Here is a 19,631-nt window from a genome sequence, read left to right as displayed (position 1 = left end):
TGCATGAAGATAAATCCAGTAGAGCTTCGTAAACTTTCATCATGTAGTTTGTGCATTTTGGTTGCCCAATAAAAGTATTGCTCTTTTGTGGATTTTTGAATTTTGTTTTGTTTTGGTATGTATCCAACAGGCAACTACTGAATATGTCATAGGGGGAAATCATGTGCGATACTTTTAGCTCCAGGAGATAAAATTGATTTAAACTAATTCATAAAGATACAGTTAGAAAAAAAAAACATTGTTAAAAAAGAAGATTAAAAAAATAAAATGCTGGGCGTGGCAGGTGAAATAGATAGGTTTATTGAGGATAGGTGCAATGTGCAGACAATCTTAAATCTCTAGTAAAGTGCATTTAGGGACACGATGCTTGGAGTTTCCTATTCTGGGAAGGCACACTGGAACAATCACGTCTTCAAGCTCCTCCTAAAGACTGTCAATGTTGGGGCTTGTCTGATGACCTTGGGGAGAGAGTTCCAGAGTCGGGGGTCCACCACGGAGAAGGCCCTATCCCTCGTCCCCACCAATCGTGCCTGCAATGCAGGTGGGATAGTGAGTAGGGCCTCTCCAGATGATCTGAGAGATCGTGTGGGTTCATATACGGAGATGCGGACTTTTGACATGACATGCGTCTGGCTTGTGCAATTCGGGTAGAGGGCGATCCATTTTTGTGTCAATTTTTTTTGGGTACCCAGATCCATTTTCAGGAGCCTCCCAAAAATTGACTAAAAGAAAAATCTATTTTTGGCTAGGCAGCCGAAAGATCCCGGAAAATCCAGCCAATTGGTGGCAATGGGAAACTTACAAGGATCCTTTCCTTTCTTCCTTTTAAGGGGGCCTGGATTGAGGAACGAGGTCAAGGAAACATCCTTCCTGGGCTCCTTTCCTTTCTTCCTTTCAAGGGAGGCTGGGTTTGAGGAATGGGGTTAAGAAAGCATGTGCCACATACTCCCAAATAAAAGGGAAGAAGCTGCGCCCGGCAGCCATATGGGCCATTTTGGGTGAAAAAAAATATGGTGGCTGAGCCCTTGCAGTTACAGCAAGCTGAAGAAGCCGAAGGAAAATGGCTAAAACAGATCCATGCACAAGTCTAATATGCATATACTTTATTATTAATGTAAAGTGAACATCGATCTACAGGAAAAGACAAGTCTTAGGACTTCATCCCATGAGAAAATAAAGTGTCCAGGGTTGTTGGTTTCCCCTTAAGTTTTGCAATGCCCCATTTTGAATTTCAAATGGATGATTTTCTTACCTCCATCACATGGTTTCTCTCTTCGCTTTCTTTTCTAATTATCCATTTGCCTTCTCATCACATGGGAGACATATTTGTCTTCCCACTGTCTCCTCCCCCATTTTCTTTGGATATGACTGTTTCTCTTTATAAATACAGATAACTCTCAATTCAAAAGGTATGTCTATAAATTACTAACAAGCCACACCAAACAACTGCCAGACCATCAAATGCTAATCAAGGTGGTCAGTTGAAACATTCACACATAGCTCCAGCAGACAACAGTCCTTTGTCCCACCCTGGTCATTCCACAGATATAATAAACCCTTTTTCCTAGTTCGAACAGACCTCACTACCTCTGAGGATGCTTGCCATAGATGCAGGCAAAATGTCAGGAGAAAATGCCTCTAGAACATGGCCATACAGCCCAAAAAAACCTACAACAACCCTATAAATTACTGTTTCTTCCTTCCAATACTACTCATCTCAGCTCCTCCTTCTATGATGATGTCATTGTTATGTTTACAAGTGGGCAAGGGGGCATTCCCATCACATGTTAAATTGGGTGGTTTTACACCTCTCAATGTGGGGAATTGAAAAAGAAGTCTATTGGAAACTACATTTCCTAGAATTCTGCAGGAGCAAACTGGATGATGCGCACATGTGAATATCTTAGTATAAATATAAGCCGTTTCTCATGTATGCACATAAGGTCCAGTGCATAATGAAGTGATTGTGCACCGGGATTGTGGCGCAGCTAGCTGAGTGTCAGCTGCATTAAGATCACTCTGACCAAAAGGTCATGAGTTCAAAGCCAGCCCGGGTTGGAGTGGGTTTCCAACCAATTGTGTGTAGCCTGTTGTCGACCTTTGCAACCCGAAAGACAGTTGCATCTGTCAAGTAGGAAAATTAGGTACCACCTTAAAAAGTGTGGGGAGGCTAAATTAACTAATTTATGAGGCCATAAAGAAGACTCCAGCAGAGCATTCCAGCGGGGAAGCATTCGGGGAATGTGGAAGTACTTGATCAGCGTCGCAGATGGACGATGAATGCGACAACTCCCCTGGCGGCCAGAAAAAGTTAAATAGCCTCTGTCTATATCTATGGCACTTCATGCAGTCATGCCGGTCACATGACCTTGGAGGTGTCTTCCGCCAACGCCGGCTCTTCGGCTTAGAAATGGAGATGAGCACCATACCCCAGAGTCAGACATGACTGGACTTAATGTCAGGGGACAACCTTTAACCTATGTCTATGTCTGTATATGTTGTATGCCAAAATTGGCATTGAATGTTTGCCATATATGTGTACACTGTAGTCCGCCCTGAGTCCCCTGCGGGATGAGAAGGACAGAATATAAAAGCTGTAAATAAATAAATATGTTGTAAATGCTGAACTACCCAAACACCATCTGATTATTTCAGATTCCTCTCTGCAGTTAGGCTGGAAAAAGACTGCTCTCCTTTGGGGGATACCAAAGTAGAAAAATTTGCTAAAACCATGATAAACGTTATGGAATAGAATAATGGAAGTGGCCCAAATTGCTTTCTCCTTTTCTGCTGTCAAGGTCTGATTTTAGTTCCTATCTCGGAACTAGCAAATAACAAGCAAACACATGCTTTCCAAGATAAACGTTCTTGGATGCTAGTTCCAGTTGAATGCACAATTTGTACTTGGAGGGAAGTAGGGAGAGAATATGTTTAACTCCTATGGGAAACAGTTGAAAGAGCTGCACATGTCTAGCCAGTGAAGAGAAAAGAAAATTACAGAGAGACATGAAAGTTGCCTTTAGATACCTCAAGGGTTCTGACGCATAAAAGTTGGAGTGGAGCTCTTGCCTGTTACTCCCAAGGGTGGAAACCATGGACACGTTTTCCTCATGGGAAGTGCTGCTCAACAGGAGACCAGATTGCCTCGGGTAGAGCTGGGTTCTCCTTTGCTGGAGGAAATTCAAGCAACGGCTGGGCAGCCGTCTGTCAGTAATGTTGTCATTGCAACCCACATGATGGAGCATACTCCAAGCACAGGGGCTGCAAGAGGACTGTGTGGGTCATTCCCATTTCTGTGATTCCAGCCTTATAGGGGGTGAAGAAATCTGCATTTGGAGAAATGCCTCTAGAACATGGCTCTATAGCCCGAAAAAACCCACAAGAACCTAGTGATTCCAGCCATGAAAGCCTTCGACAATAAATCTACATTTGTTTTGTTTGCTTTCTAAAAGTTTATGTTTGCAAGCCTATAAAGTTCACCTTCAACAATAGGACAGTTGGGCTAGAGAAATGAAACTTAATCTGCAGGTAAATGGGCATATAATACATCATGCTTTTATTACTCATATTTCTAAAAAGCTTTTAGTGGCAAATTCTACTGAATTTTCCAAACTGCATTCCTCTGCCGAAAGGATTTGTGGCTCCCTTGCCATTTTCTTGTTCAGAGAAACTGATGAATGTTCAATATTTCATAGCTGAAATTTCATAAACACAGTTCAAATGTCACAATAATCTCTAGGCAAGTTTCTTTTTAAAGTTCAGCAGGTTATCATTTTACTCTTGCCTGCTTGATGGTTGTTTTGGTGCAATGACTCTCAGGGAATTAACTCTTGACTAGAAGAATTTGTCAGGCAATGTTAGCAATGAAATTAAATACGGTTTCCTTTTTTCGAGACCTAGTTTCGGTCTGGTTCCCATTTAGTTGATCAGGACTCTAACTCCCATGTTGTTTGAAAATGCAGAGATTTGCTTGTCACAGGCTTCCAAGTTGAATCTTATAGCCTGTTCTACACTTTCCTTTGAAATATTTATTTAGATGATATTTGACATTGTTTTCCTCATAGTTCAGAGTGTATGACTCAGTAGGTTTCCATGGCTATGAAGTGAGACTATTCTGAGGATTTTTCTGTGTAGAAAATGTAATACAATATACTACTACTGTTGTGAGTCAGCATTCTGACACCATTCCTACTACTAGTAGTAGGAGAAGAAGAAGGAGTGATGCAGAAACAGAGGACTTTCAAGTGCTTTATTACGTTTGTTTTGCATTAAAAGACTATTACTTTGCACCTCAACTGCTGTTTAAGACATTCTGTGCTCTGTGGGTCACGACAACTACTAATAAAATGTAATAAATAAATAATAAATAAAATATAATAAAATATACTACTACTAATAAAATGATATTATAATTATATATTTTATATTAAATGTAATATTAGTAATAATATTACAGGGTTTTTTTGTCGTGTCAGGAGTGACGTGAGAAACTGCAAATCGCTTCTAGTGTGAGAGAATTGGCCGTCTGCAAGGACACTGCCCAGGGGACGCCCGGATGATTTGATGTTTTTATCATCCTTGTGGGAGGCTTCTTTCATGTCCCCATATGAGAAGCTGGAGCTGATAGAGGGAGCTCATCCGCCTCTCCCCGGATTCGAACCTGCGACCTGTCGGTCTTCAGTCCTGCCGGCACAGGGATTTAACCCACAGCACCACCAGGGGCTTCATATTACAGTATAATTTTATTATCATAGTATAATGTTATAGTAAAGTGTAATATATAATATTAATATAATAATATATTGTATTTACTTTTTTCTTGTAAGCTGCTCTGAGTCCCTTTCGAGGTGAGAAGGGTGGCATATAAATGTCGTAAATAAATAAATAAATAAATAAATAAATAAATAAGGTTCATAATGGCAGCTACATTTAAAGTACCGTATATACTCGAGTATAAGCCAACCCGAATATAAGCCGAGGCACCGAATTTTACTACAAAAAACTGGGAAAACATACTGACTCGAGTATAAGCCGAGAGTAGGAAATGCAGAAGCTACTGGTAAATTTCAAAATAAAAATAGATACAATTACATTAATTGAGGCATCAATAGGTTAAATGTATTTGAATATTTACATAAAACTATAATTTAAAATAAGACTGTGGAACTCTGATTGAACCATTAATCTAACCTTCTTCAGTGTAAATGTGCTTGCATATCCTTCCAATAAAAATAGAGTAAAATAATAAATGTAATAATACTACTACTAATAATAGAGTAAAATAATAAATATAATAAAAACAATAATAAAGTAGAATTATCAATGTAATAACAACAACAATAACAATACATTTATTTATTTATTTATTTATTTATTTATTTATTTACTTTACTTCTATACTGCTGTTCTCAGCCCGGAGGCGACTCACAGCGGTTCACAAGACACATGACAAGTAAAATTCAATGCACCAATATAAAACAGTTAATACCCTAATCTAATACACAGTTAGTACACAATTACTATAGTAACTATTCATTAGCGTCTCATCACTAAAAAACATGATCCAGATTCGTCATCCATTGTTCCATTCCTATGTCATTGCCAATCATTGCACTAATTATTCGAACGCTTGCACAAATAACCAGGTCTTTACTTTTTTGTGGAATACCATTAGAGATGGTGCTAATCTAATGTCTGTGGGAAGGGCATTCCACAGCCGGGGAGCCACCACCGAGAAGGCCCTATCTCTCACCCCCGCCAGCTGTGCTTGTGAAACTGGCAGGATCGAGAGCAGGGCCTCCCCGGAAGATCCTGTTGGGTTCATAGGCTGAGATGCGGTCGGATAGGTAGCTTGGGCCGGAACCGGAACTCACTTATTATGTATTTCTAACAGGGTAAAATAATAAATAATCTTGACTCGAATATAAGCCGAGCGGGACTTTTTCAGCCTAAAAAAGGGCTGAAAAACTAGGCTTATACTCGAGTATATACGGTACTTCAAAATAAAATTGGCCTCCACATTCACGGGGATTAGGGATACACAGCTAAAATGAACTAACAATGACTAAAAATAGCATTTTGTTACCCAAGAGAACACCTTTTTTAGGAAAGACTAAATCATCTACTGCATCTATGATAAACTTCTACCAAAGGTTCACCATAGCATCGTGAGGGAGAAGTAACAGGAATGGCAAATAGACAATTAAGCTGAGATATTCACCAAGATGAAAGAAAATTAGTATGGGAAGGACATGGAGAATATAACTCAGCTGGCAATCATCAGCTGCCTATCTTCATTCAAGTTCTTTCACAATTTGCTACTAGTACAGTTACATTATTCTTTAAAATGTTTGTGCTTCAAAGGACACATCAATCAGATCTAGAATCTAAGGAACTATAGAAATTAGACTCACTCTATCAGTTTAGATTCTATTATCAGGAAAACATCTGTGGCCAATAACAAAGTCCTTTGCAAGCTAGACACTGGGCCTCCAAACACTGAATAATCAATTACACAAATTCATCCAAGACATGCAGTTCTTCCATTTACTTTTTGAATAAAATTGTTCTTACAAGTCAAGTACATATTTGTACATATGATTCATACAGTGACTATGTTCCAAAGATGAAATTGTGCCCCACATCACTTGAAAGAGATTAACACATTAGGCAGTTTCTGGAGAAGATGTATGGTCTCGCGAATAGGAACCAGAAGCCAAACTCCTATAGACCAAATCAGTTAGCACAGCAAAGATTTGGAAGAGTGGGTGTGAGTATGTGCTTCTGCTGCCTACAGAAAACTTCTGGGCCTGGTTTCTTATGCAAGGAGATAGTTAAAATGGGATCCTATGGACAGGGAGCTTGCTCGAGTGGTGTAATCAAGTTACCAAAGCTTTCAATGCATTCAACAAAACCCCAACTAAACTTAAGAGAAGTTGTGTTACTGGTTCCACTGGAAGTCTAAAGATATTTATTTATTTATTTAGACATTGACTTGGAGCGGCTTACAAGATATATATACATACAATATATTATTAGTACAATATCAGTATTATATATTACTATATTCATAGAATCATAGAATCATAGAATCCTAGAGTTGGAAGAGACCTCGCGGGCCATTCAGTCCAACCCCCTGCCAAGAAGCAGGAATATTGCATTCAAATCACCCCTGACAGATGGCCATCCAGCCTCTGTTTAAAAGCTTCCAAAGAAGGAGCCTCCACCACACTCCGGGGCAGAGAGTTCCACTGCTGAACAGCTCTCACAGTCAGGAAGTTCTTCCTCATGTTCAGATGGAATCTCCTTTCTTGTAGTTTGAAGCCATTGTTCCGCGTCCTAGTCTCCAAGGAAGCAGAAAACAAGCTTGCTCCCTCCTCCCTGTGGCTTCCTCTCACATATTTATACATGGCTATCATATCTCCTCTCAGCCTTCTCTTCTTCAGGCTAAACATGCCCAGCTCCTTAAGCCACTCCTCATAGGGCATGTTCTCCAGACCTTTGATCATTTTAGTCGCCCTCCTCTGGACACATTCCAGCTTGTCAAAATCTCTCTTGAATTGTGGTGCCCAGAACTGGACACAATTGTACTATATCATTATATTGTAGTAATATTATTAGTAATATTACATGTAATATAAAATATATAATTATAATATTGTATTATTAGTAGCAGTATTACATTGTATTACATTATAATATTATAAATATTATATTATATTATATCTATATATATAAAAATGCTCTGTGCATAATGAGTACTTTAAAAACAAAAGAACCAATGAACGAAATCACACCAAATTTGGCAACAAAACGTCTCACAACACAAGGAGTGACCATCACTCAAAAATTATGATTTTGTCATTTGGAAGTTGTAGTTGCTGGAATTTATAGTTCAGCTACAATCAAAGAGTATTCTGAACTCCATCAGCGATGGAATTGAACCAAACTTGGCACACAGAACTCCCTTGACCAACAGGAAATACTGGAAGGGTTTGGTGGACATTGACCTTCAGTTTGGGAGTTGTAGTTCACCTACATCCAGAGAGTACTGTGGACTCAAACAATTATGGATCTGGACCAAACTTGGCACAAGCACTCAATATGGCCAAATATGAACACAAATGGAGTTTGGAGGAAATAGACCTTGACATTTGGGAGTTGTAGTCACTGGGATTTACAGTTCACCTACAATCAAAGAGCAACTACAGAATTTGGGCAAACTTCCCACACAGAACCCCCATGACCATCAGAAAATACTTAAGGCCATCCAATCAAACTCCCTTCATCAGGGCAAGAAAACATAATCAAAGTCGTCCTGACAAAGAGCCATCCAGCCATAGATAGATAGATAGATAGATAGATAGATAGGATTCACACACAGAGAGATATAGTATCATAGATTTGAAAGGGACCCCTAAAGGACAATGATATGTTGCATGTTCCAGGGTGGGCAAACCAGACACTCCCCACATCAACACTGACAAAGAAACAGCAAGAAATACTGTTTACCCACAAGCATAAAGAAATTACAAATATTAGAAACCAACACTTTCTCATTATTTTATTTTCCAGATCTACAGACTGGGCCACAGCAACGCATGGCCGGGGACAGCTAGTTATATTATATTATATTTTTAGTAAAGCACAGGATACAAGATGGAACTGTCTTCTGCCCCCCCCCCCCCTCGCTTCACTCTGGACTAGAGAAGCAGTTGGTGCTGGGGGGGGGGGGGAGGCTCCCAACCGATGACATAGGCCATATTGCTTTTGTGGTCAGAGGGTGTACTTGATAGGAACTTATATACTTGCACCACAGTTTGCAGACAATACTATACTGAAAAGAAACACAGGAGCTCCACTAATCAAGCATTTGCCTCTTTTTGTATGCTGCAAGTTGTCAGCAAATTAAGTAATACTAGGGGGAGGTTTCGCCAAGCCTATTCCAAATTCTTGATTACAAATCTGTGGGGAGGGATCACTCCTCTTGAATTTGGATAGAAATCCCCTGAAGGCTTCTCTGTCATAAAGTTGCCAAAAGTATGACATCTATGTTTTCCGGCAGACAAGGTGGCCTCTGAAACTTTTTAATATGCAATTCATTGCAATTCAGAGTAACAGTGCAATCCTGTCATTTTATTAAAAAGTAATTTAGGTCCTGGCTTAGGTTTTTTGTATTGATAAATATTAGAAAAATAGTCATTGTTTGGTTTGGGATTTAATGAATGCTACCTTTAGAATCTGCACAAAATCATGGGTGGACTATATCTCCCATTATCCAGGGTCAATCTCTCCTAAGCCCCATCAGTATTTAAAGTTCACCATGATGGGTATGTGTGCTAAGCTTGGTTCAGATCTGTTGTTGGCGGGAGTCGTGGGCTCTCTGGATGTGGAAACCATTTTGGAAGATGCATACAAACATAGATACGTACGTACATAGATACATACATACATATAAACATATTTTCTCTTTTATAATATACTAGATTGAGTACCCGGTGATGCCCGGGTTATTTGAAAAATTCATTCTTTAATTTTATGAATGGTCCCATTGAGAAAATGTATAAGATCGAGTGTGAACTACATAATGCCAGATTAACCCCTCAAACTCCATCAGTACTTAAGGTTGGGCATGTGTGGCAAGTTTGTTACATCATTGGTGGAGTTCAGTGTGCTGTCTGGCTGCAGGATGAACTACAGCTCCCACAATGGTGGCTCAGTCTTCTGAAATCCCTCCAGTACGTTCAGCTGGTCATGGGGGTTCTGTATGCCAAATGTGGTCCAGTTCCATTGTCAGTTGGGGTCACAGTTTCTCTGGATTTAGGTGAACTACATCTCCTATAAATCAAGGTCAACTCCTCCCAAACCTCTCCAGTATTTATCGTTGGTTGTGGGGGTTCTTGTGCCAAATTTGGTCCAGGTCCGTTTTTGATGGGGGTCACAGTCTTGATGCAGTGTGAACTACAATTTCCTTCATGTTGAGTCAGTCCCCCAAACTCCTCTAGTATGTTCAGTTGCTGATGAATTCTGCTGTGCATCATAGAAAAGAGTAGGAAAGGGTTATGGAAAAGGCAGTGGGTGGGATCCTGCAAATTCACACCAATGGAGAGAGTAAGAAACACTGAGATGTCCGTGGTGGAGGAAACACATAAAATCTAGGATGAAATTGTCCCTGTATGAAAGCATTCACTTGGGTGGTGGGCAGTACTGTGTTTGTGGAGGACATTGGCAGTTCTTGTACATGTTCACTGAGCTCTCTATAACCTGCAATGTCATTGGAGGGAGGGCCTTTGGTGGCTCCTCAGTGATGGGGGGTCATAGTTATTCATGGAAGTGGGAACCTGTCTGTGGAAGTGGGAGCCCCAGCCACATACATACATTAAGATAGATATAGATAGATAAGATATAGGTATAGATTTATAGATATAGATCAGTGGTTCTCAACCTGGGGTCCCCAGATGTTTTTGGCCTACAACTCCCAGAAATCCCAGCCAATTTACCAGCTGTTAGGATTTCTGGGAGTTGAAGGCCAAAAACATCTGGGGACCCCAGGTTGAGAACCACTGAGATAGATAGATAGATAGATAGATAGATAGATAGATATAAAGCTTCACGATCAAGCCTCATACTCTTTATGTAAGAATCAAGCAAGAGACAACCAAACTGCATAAGTGAACTAGGTGATTGCCTATGTTACCATATTCTAATACAGGGATAGACAAATTTGCACTTCAGTTTTCATCATCCTTTGAGAAAGATCTGGAGGGATGCATTTGGCCATCCCTGTTTTAATGAGTGCCAAATAGATGTGTTTCAGTCATTAGATGGCACACTTGCAGTGTTGGCAGTGAGAAAACAGCTCAAAGTGGAGTTGCCAATAAACATATTATACTTATATTTAGAGTTAAACAAGGCCACAGTTTTAATAAGGTTACAACTGTACAGGTTGAAAGCATGAGACACTAATTTCAATGTCAGAGACTTGATTGAATGGCACAACTTCATGCAATAAATCCAATCTCCTGACTTGATGCCAGGATGCAATACCATGGAGAGTAACAGATTGGAAAGCCACTTGGGTACACTGCCAATTTCAGGCCATCTGATGATGAGTCGGGGTTTGCCCTCAAGATGTTCATGACCTAATATGTCAATAAACCCCCAAATCTCTTAACGACCCCAATGCCAGACCTAGCCTCATGCTACAACACCACGAGAAGCAGCTTCCACCTGTAAACCCTTCACAGCAGCAACCACATTCAAAGTTGAAAACAAGTTCCGGGAAACTGGGTATCTTGTCCCCAGTGAAATCCATCTGGCCAATATAAAGCACCCATGCAGAGCAAAATGTCAAGAAGTTGTATAAGGCATCCACCCCCTAGAGCTACAAAGCCCCCCCCCCCCTTTGCTGACCTTGCATCTTGCTACAGTCTTTGTAGGGTCATTCTCCCCCCTCTGTTTTAGCAACAATGCTCAAGCAAATCTGACCACAACAGTGTGGTTTGCCTAAATTGGGTTTGCAGAGTCTCCAAGTCTCATTTAGCTGCCAACATTAATTCTAGACTTTTTGTGGATGCCAAGTTATTTTCTTCTAGCTGTATAATCAGTGCATCTGGAGAGTCAGATCTTTCAACTTGATGGAAAATAATAGGTAACAATGCACCCCATAGCATTCCTCAATCTGGGCCTCTAAAGTGACCACAGTGTGGTCCTCCAAAAATGGTTATCTCCCCCAACCATAAGAAGTGATGCATCTCACAGCCGAATATGCTGCGTTATATAAATCTAAACATATTTCTGTTGCCCTACAAGAATTGCAAAAATCAGAATTTAGTTGGATATTCTTAAATTCAGCTATATGTAAGTATTATATCATGCTGACTTCCACTGGCCAATAGTCTTTATCCTGCCTCTACATATCCCTACATATCCAAAGCTGCTCCAAAGCTGAAGGAAAGCCTATCCCCCCATTTAGTTAGCCTTAAATACCTCAATCAACTTCATAGTGCTGCTACAAATTGGTAACTGGCGAGCAAAGACCCATCTGTGTGCCAAAGACAGGGAGACTGGGACACTTTGGATATAAACCAAAGTAATTGACAAATGTCTAAACCAGACATAAGCAGTCCTGGGAGTTACCTACATAATTGAATGCCTGGTGCTCTGCCAGTCCTTTTTTGACATCCTGCAAAGGTCTCTATGGATACAGTCTTGAATAGAATAGTAGAATCAAGCATTGGAGGGGGCTTCCTGCACCGTTAAGTTGAACCTGCTACTCAGTGAGGGATCTCCAGCCTAAACACCCCTAGCTGTTTAGTCTCTTTCAAAGGCATTCAGAGAAGGAAGTCTCCAGGACAGCGGTTCTCAAAGTGTGCTCTGCAGAGTCCTTAGGGCTCAGCAAAGTATGCTGAAGGGCTCCACGCTTCCCTCCTCCTCCTCCTCCTCCTCCTCCTCCTCCTCCTCTTCCGTCTCCTTCCCCTCCTCTTCCGCCTCCCCCTCTCAGCTTTCCCTCCTCATTCTGCTCCTCTCCTTCCCCTGCCTCCCTTTCCACTAAAAGCCTTTTCCTCTTAGCCCCCTTGCTAACAAAAGATTTTCTCCCCCTTCTTGCCACCAAAAGCCTTTTCTCTCTCGCCTTTTTAGCTACCCAGATCTTTTCTCCCTCATCTTGCTTGCTTCCAAAAAACAATTTCCTCCCACTGCTCAGGGTGTGCTTTGGCTGTCCTTTTCTTGCATGGCAGAACGGAATTGAACTGGGTGGCCTCTGGGGTCTCTGTTGTTGTTGTTGTTGTTACATAGGATGGATGGCTATCTTTTGGGGGTGCTTTGAGTGTACTTTTCCTGCATGTCAGAAGGAGCTTGGACTGGATGGCCCCTGGGGTCTTCCACTGAAATGTCATTAAGTTTATGTTGATTAAAATTGTTCTTCATATTGTATTGTTCTTTTGTTCCTTTTTTTTTTTTTTTTTTTTTTTTTGGAATTCCAAATAAGACATGTGCGATGTGCATAGGAATTTGTTCATTTTTTTCAGTTAGTTCACATAAACACTTTCCATCCATCTGCCACTGGACTGGTCCATCTATCAAATTTTAAAATGCAATGCATCAAAAAGTTTACTCATGCCTGATATATATATATACATTTAATATAATATAATATAATATAATATAATATAATATAATATAATATAATATAATACAAGTCACAGGTCCGCAGTTTGGGTGTCCTCTTGGATTCATCACTTAAGCTTGAGGCTCAGGCGTCGGCGGTGGCCGGGAGGGCTTTTGCACAATTGAGACTCGTGCGCCAACTGCGACTGTACCTCATAAAGGCTGATCTAGCTGGGGTGGTCCATGCTTTGGTCACCTCTAGATTGGACTACTGTAATGCGCTCTACGTGGGGCTGCCCTTGAAAACAGCTCGGAAATTCCAACTGGTCCAATGGGCGGCAGCCAGGTTGTTAACTGGTGCTCCTTACAGAGAGAGGTCAACCCTCCTGTTTAAGGAGCTCCATTGGCTGCCATTCATTTTCCGGTCCCAATTCAAGGTGCAGGTGCTCACCTACAAAGCCCTAAATGGTTTGGGACCCGCCTACCTGCGTGACCACATCTCCGTATATGAACCCACACGATCCCTCTGTTCATCTGGAGAGACCCTGCTCACGATCCTACCTGCATCACAAGCACGATTGGTGGAGACGAGGGACAGGGCCTTCTCTGTTGTAGCCCCCCAACTCTGGAACTCTCTCCCCAAGGACATCAGACAAGCCCCAACATTGGCAGTCTTTAGGAGGAGCTTGAAGACCTGGCTGTTCCAGTGTGCCTTTCCAGAATAGGAAACTCCCAACATCGCACTTTATTAGAGATTTATTAGAGTCCCAAACGCACTTTATTAGAGATTTAAGATTGTCTGCACATTGCACCTACCCTAAAATCCTTACATTTCTCCTGTCATGCCCAGCACTTTTAATTTTTATTCATTACATTTTTATTCATTACATTTGCTTTTTGAGTTTTATTGTTGTATTTGTTATGCTGTTGTTTTATTGAGGGCCTTGGCCTTTGTAAGCTGCACCGAGTCCTTTGGGAGATGTTAGCAGGGTATAGATAATAATAATAATAATAATAATAATAATAATAATAATAATAATACAATATTTATTTATTTATCATATCAGGAGCAAACCAAGGGTACACTTGTAATGTATTTTTTAAAAAAACCCAAAGTTTAGAAACTTGGCATTATATTAAATGTATTTTGACTAGTAGCTGGCTCTTTGGAGTGCCTCTGGTGTTGCTATAAGAAAGTCCTCCATTGTGCATGTGGCAGGTCTCAGGCAGCATTGTAATAGGTGGTTTGTGGTTTGCTCTTCTCCCCATACGCATGTCATGGACTCTGTGACTTTGTGGCTCCATTTCTTAAGGATGGCTCTGCATCTAGAGCCCAGTCTGTTCAATGCCTTCCAAGTCGCCCAGTCTTCTGCGTGTCCATAATATAATATAATATAATATAATATAATATAATATAATATGATAAACTTTTCTTGGGGCTCCACAAGAAACTTTTGCTTCAAAAAGTGCTCCACAACTGGATCACCTTGGAAGTAAATAAAACCAAAGTTACCTAAAAAATAAACTAACTAAAAATAAAAATACAGATTCCCACATTCTACTAAACTGATAAAATCAGAATTAGCAGCAGGAAGGCATTGCTGTTGGAAAAATATATCATGCTGCCATTGCAGGATATTATGCTGTCCCGTCACATCCTTCCTTCTCAAACAGTGGGATTTTCAGCATATTGACTGGGGAACTTGGAGCAGAGATTCATGCAGAAAATTATTGTATGTGATAATAAGGGGGTTCCTGTTATGACACAGGGTCATTGTTCCACAGGCGGAATAGATTATTCCAGTTGGGTCACTGGAAATAGCAATGCCAAATGAGGGGAAAGGGGACAGGAAGGGCCAGTAAAGGTGCCACGGGCATTCAAAGAATCATAGAGTGGGAAGAGACTACATGGGCCATCCAGTCCAACCCCCTGTAATGCAGGAAAAACACAATCAAAGCACTCCTGACATATGGCCATCCAGTCTCTGTTTAAAAGCCTCCAAGGAAGAAGTTTCCACCAAACTCAGAGGCAGAAAGTTTTACTATTGAACAGCTCTTATGGTCAGGAAGTTCCTCCTTCCACACACAGTCATCATGGCTGGAGAAAACACATAGGCACATGTCATCACATCAGTCTGTTTTATTTTAAATTGTGAGTTTTATTGTATCACTATGATTTTGATCTTGTGAAATAAGGCTCCACAAATAGGAACAAATCAAGAAAAGGAATACATAGTTTGGATCACCAGCAAGAAAGTGTGATGCCCCATGTAGAAAGAAACATCTATTGCGATCATTTGATTTCCCTCCCAGAAACTAGTTGGCAGTTAGGTGACTTCTTAGATAATTGGTCTTACATCTTCTGCAGAAGTAATAGACCTACATCATATTGGTTCTCAATTCCAGGTTTCTGAAATTAGCTTACTTGTGCAGAGTGCATTTCAATAGTCTATAAGGGAGATTACCATGTGTTCTAGTAGGGCCACATAGTTAATGTTTCAGAGGCATCCCTAGGTAATTTTTAACAGTAAGCAAACAGTATTTTGCCCCCCCCCCCCCCAACCAATATATATATTTTCTGTTCGTTGTGGGAATTGTGTGTGCCATATTTGGTTCAATTCCATCATTGGTGGAGTTCAGAATGATCTTTGATTGTAGGTGAACTATACATCCCAGTAACTACAACTCGCATATGTCAAGGTCTATTTTCCCCCAAGAGTGCCCCTGGGCAAAATCAACTATACTGCAAATGCTTACTTTGCATAATGGCTTGGCCACCCCTGATCGTCACCACCCCCAGCTCCTTCAAGGCTAGTCCAGTCATTTCAAGGATACCATCCATCCATCTTGCCCTTGATCGGCCCCTCTTCCTTTTTCCTTCCATTTTCCCCAGCATCATTGACTTCTCTAAGCTTTCCTGTCTTTTCATGATGTGGCCAAAATACTTCATCTTGGCTTCTATTATTCTTCCCTCCAATGAGCAGTCAGGATTTATTTCTTGAAGTATGAACTGGTTGGATCTTCTCGCTGTCCAAGGCACTCCCAGACCTTTCCTCCAACACCACAGTTCAAAAGCATCTATCTTCCTTCACTCAGCTTCACTCAGGCTTTATTTCAACACTATGCATGTGTTAATTTGCTTATTTATAAGAGGATATTCTCCTTAACTCCCAACTACTGTTTTTAAAGAGCCACTACGAAAATAATCTTCATTGTCTGTGCCTTTCGCATTTCAATTTTCTTGAATCACTCTTCTATACATATGTACAGAATACAGAATGGGGGGTGCCTGGCTCGAGAGTAGTATGTGTGAAAAGATCTTGGTGTCCTCGTGGACAACAAGTTAAACATGAGCCAAAAATGTGATGCGGCGACAAAAAAAGCCAATGGGATTTTGGCCTGCATCAATAGGAGTGTAGTGTCTAGATCCAGGGAAGTCATGCTACCCATGCTCTATTCTGCCTTGGTTAGATCACACTTGGAATATTGTGTCTAATTCAGGGCACCACAATTGAAGGGAGATATTGACAAGCTGGAATGTGTCCAGGGGAGGGAGACTAAAATGATCAAGGGTCTGGAGAACAAGCCCTATGAGGAGCGGCTTAAAGAGATGGGCATGTTTAGCCTGGAGAGGAGAAGGCTGAGAGGAGACATGATAGCCATGTATAAGTATGTGAGATGAAGTCATAGGGAGGAGGGAGCAAGCTTGTTTTCTGCTGCCCTGGAGACTAGGACACAGAACAATGGCTTCAAACTACAAGAAAGGAGATTCCATCTGAACATTAGGAAGAACTTCCTAACTGTGAGAGCTGTTCAGCAGTGGAACTCTCTGCCCTGGAATGTGGTGGAGGCTCCTTCTTTGGAGGCTTTTAAACAGAGGCTAGGTGGCCATCTGTCGGGGTACTTTGAATTCAATTTTCTTGCTTCTTGCCAGGGGGTTGGACTGGATGGCCCATGAGGTCTCTTCCAACTCTATGAGGCTAGAAACCAACAATTATAGGCTTTTGAATACTATGCATGTGTTCATTTGCTTATATCTATGAGGATGATCTCCTTAACTCCCAACTACTGTTTTTAAAGAGCCACTATGAAAATAATCTTCATTGTCTGTGCCTTTTGCATTTCACTTTTCTTGAATCGCTCTTCCATCTAACCATGGATATGACTACCAACATATTCTTAATTTGATAAAGTGGGCTCCAGTCTGGTAAAACTGGTTCCAAAATAAAGTTGTTAGTTGTTTAAAGTTGTGCAAGGTTTTGCTGTTGCATATGTTATTTATGGAGTTAACCATGTCTGTGATTTATGGGGAAAGCTTTTACTGTTTCACTGTAATTAATAAGGTTGTGTGGGATTTTTGTACTTTTGAGCTGTGTGCTCACACCTGAGCTCTTAGTCTAAAGAGGTGAGGCTTCTGATAAGTCACCTGAGCCTCTGCTCTAAGGGGCGGGGCTTCTGATTAGTCACTAATTAGCTGGAGGGTGGAGCTAATAAACTATAGCTCTATATAACTGCTTCTATCAGCATTTGAACTCAGTCATTGAGTTGAAAGTAGAGGGTGCATTCTCTTTGTGGTGTTAAACTTTACTCTTTCATTTTTTAAGGATTGTGTGGGACTTTTTTTTGTACTTTTTTAGTGTGTGTTCTCACCTGAGTTGGTGATCTAAAGCAGTTATTCTTTTATTGAATAAATAATTGAGCAGAGCCAGCAACATACTTGGTCACTATGTTGAGAGCAAATGGTGAGTACTGTGAGTACTGGTTTTGCCGTTCCACACCTCAATCCAAGGATGGGAAGGGAGCTGTTGCATCAAATGGTTGCCTGGTTGTAAAGCCGCCTTGAGTAGCTACCGGGTTGGAGAAAGGTAGAACAGAAATGTGGTAAGTATGTTTTGAGCCTATTTTAATCATTCAGTCTTTTACTACTTTCTCTTCTGTGTGCCAAATGAGTAGATTTTAGTGTGTATATATGTCATTTTGGTTTCTGGAACATCGCCACATCAAATCATGTTTTCACCGTCTGAAAGGCCAAAGTGCTAAGTTTTCATTTGTTTTAAATAGTCTTTTACCAAGTCCTAGTTCAGGCATATAGCTGGGAGGGGGGGGGGGGCTTGAGGGGCTTCAGCCCCCCCCCCCCCGAAATTCTCATGGTGGTTCGCAAAAAGGCCTTACTGGTGCATTATTTAAACTGTTTATTCATATCATGATCTGATCACCATACTCAATATATCCCATATGCATGGGAGTATTGGGGTAACGATACAAAAGGTTTGCTAGGCCAGACCCTCTTTCACTCAGACTCAGCCCCCCCTGAAGCCCCCCCTGAAAAAAAATTCAGCCCCCCGCCCCCCCGAAATGAAATCCTGGCTACGGGGCTGTCCCAGTTAGTTTCTTAAGCCAATTTTCTTTCAGATCATAATAAGTATATTTAAGTCTTTGATTCCAAGCTTTTCCTCATTGTTTTAGATCAATTTGGTAGCCAGTGTTCTGAGCCCATTTAAACATGCATTCTTTTATGGGTTATTTTTCTGTTGTCCAGTCTAACAATTTTTTGTATATTTTAGAAATCAGTTTATTTTCTGTCATCATTATATTTTCCCAAATCCCCTTTTTATCTGCGAAGCCTAGCTCTTTGTCTTTCTTAAAGAATTTTCACACCTATCTGTACTGAAACCAAGAAAAGTTTGGGAACTTTCCTTTGATTTCTTTTCCCTCTTTTACTTCCACAGTTTCTCCTTGTTTGTTTATCAAATCATCGTTAGGTGGGCCATAATTGCCAACCAAGCTCTCTTCTTTGAATGGCTTCCAAAAGAGATACCCATAATGGAGCGTCTCAATTTATATTTTCCCCAAATATAAAGTCTCAATTTATACTTTTCCCAAATATTTATTAAACCAGCCCTTATAAAGTGGTTGGAGAAACTTCTTACTATATTTGTCTTGTTATACCATACATAGGCATGCCGGCTTCTTCTTACATCAAAACCTTTGAAAGTTAGAATATTTTTTTAAGAGTAGTCCAGTGTTTAATCCAGATAAGGCCAGCTGCCTCATAGTAAGATCTTAAGTAAGGTAGTCTGCAACCATCTCTTCTTTTATCATCTATCAAGAATAACTATTTTATTCTTGGCTTCCTGCGTGCCATATAAATTTGGATAAATCTTTATTCCAAATATTGAAGGTGTTCAGGTTCCTAATTATTGGTAATGTTTGAAATAAATGCAGCATTTTTGGTAACACATTCATTTTAATAATGGATATTCTTCCTAATAAAGATAATTTCAAGTGTTTCCAATTGTCTAAGACCTTCTTTATTTCGTTCTATTCTTGTTCATAATTATTTTTCATCAATTGGGAATTTTTGGCTGTTACAGTAAAACCTAAATATTGTATTTTATCAACCACCTGGAATTTTGTTAGATTAATTAACTCTTGCTTTTTCTTTTTTGATTTTTTTGTTAAAATCTTAGTCTTTTAATTTAATTTCAATCCTGCTAATTCTCCATATTCTTCAATTTTTTAAA

Source organism: Anolis sagrei, chromosome 1, assembly GCF_037176765.1.
Source record: "Anolis sagrei isolate rAnoSag1 chromosome 1, rAnoSag1.mat, whole genome shotgun sequence".
In the NCBI taxonomy this organism is placed as follows: domain Eukaryota; kingdom Metazoa; phylum Chordata; class Lepidosauria; order Squamata; family Dactyloidae; genus Anolis; species Anolis sagrei.
The sequence above is the reverse complement of the archived record's forward strand: the minus strand, read 5'-3'. Positions refer to the sequence as shown.